The sequence below is a fragment of the Gossypium arboreum genome, chromosome 6 (genome assembly GCF_025698485.1).
Source record: "Gossypium arboreum isolate Shixiya-1 chromosome 6, ASM2569848v2, whole genome shotgun sequence".
In the NCBI taxonomy this organism is placed as follows: Eukaryota; Viridiplantae; Streptophyta; class Magnoliopsida; order Malvales; family Malvaceae; genus Gossypium; species Gossypium arboreum.
The window spans coordinates 108691909-108693196 of record NC_069075.1 but is presented as its reverse complement, the minus strand read 5'-3'; positions in this window follow the sequence as shown (position 1 = coordinate 108693196).

Below are 1288 nucleotides of genomic sequence, written 5' to 3'. Positions count from 1 at the left end.
TACTTACTAATATCTAAACTCACATATGTCGGATTTAGTGATCTCACATCACTATTCCGACACCACTGAAATTTGGGTCGTTACATTAAGTTCTAGCTTTTCACCTACTAATTAGAAACTCATTTAACCATGAACTCATTCCACTATAGTATCATGACTGAGCTCTCCTCAACGACATACCATTACGAAAGCAACTCGATTAGTGCTCATCCAGTAACTTGTCATAAGTGTGTTACCCTTATAGGATATCCTTAATCTCTTTGGGATAATATCTATTCTCCCAATATGATCCTATTTTATCTCATGGTAACCATTACGTCTCCCTTCATGAAAAGTCAATTACTATCAAATAGTAATCAAGTCATTCATCACAAAGACGAACGACCCATGACCATGGTTACTTTTCATCAACCATGTAATGCCAATGAGAAGATATCATTTACCCATGTCTCGGGTTATGAATTCCACTATTGTGAATGGCGCTACATACTACAAAAGCCGTACACCTAACGCATTAGTTTTTGATTCCTTATCTATTCAAACTCAGGCTTTTACTTATATTAAAGTGTACAAGTCACAACTACATAATTTGTCATCCACTCAGGATTTAGGTAAGCCACGCTATGAATGTCACAAGTGAATAAATCCATAAACGGATTCAGGATCTATTCATCTTGGGTCCAATTTGATGTGTTGTCATGCCAATCAATCACATCTAAGTCTCTATCTTCTGGGAGTCATCCGCTTCGATACTTAAGACAAATCATCTCATCAATTGGACTTGATAAACAACATATTAGTCTTTCAATCGCTTTGCTTATTTTCAATTAGACTAAGGACATGTTTAGGTTCGTCTACTAATATAAGTTATTTTTTCATATTACGATCCGACCACGTAATATCGTTTAGTATTAGTTTAAACATTAGATAACCAATCAGCAACATTTGCTTCCATTTTACTTTGCGTTCAAAAACCATATGAGGACAATCATAAAAAGTATATTAATGTCATTAATGAATTTATTTTATTAACCAATCTATTCGAAAAAATTTCAAGTTTAAAATGAAAATACTACACTTAGGGCACCAAATCCAACACTATGGCACTATTGTTCCCCTAACTGATCTACTTAAGAAAAATAAGTGGCTCTAGTCAATGGCAGCTGAGGAAGCTTTCCAGGCCTTGAAAGGTGCACTAAGGACTGCTTCAGTTCTTCTTTTACGTAACTTCCAACTTGAATTTTATGTTGAAACAAATGGAAGCAGTTTGGAAGTAGGAATTGTCCTT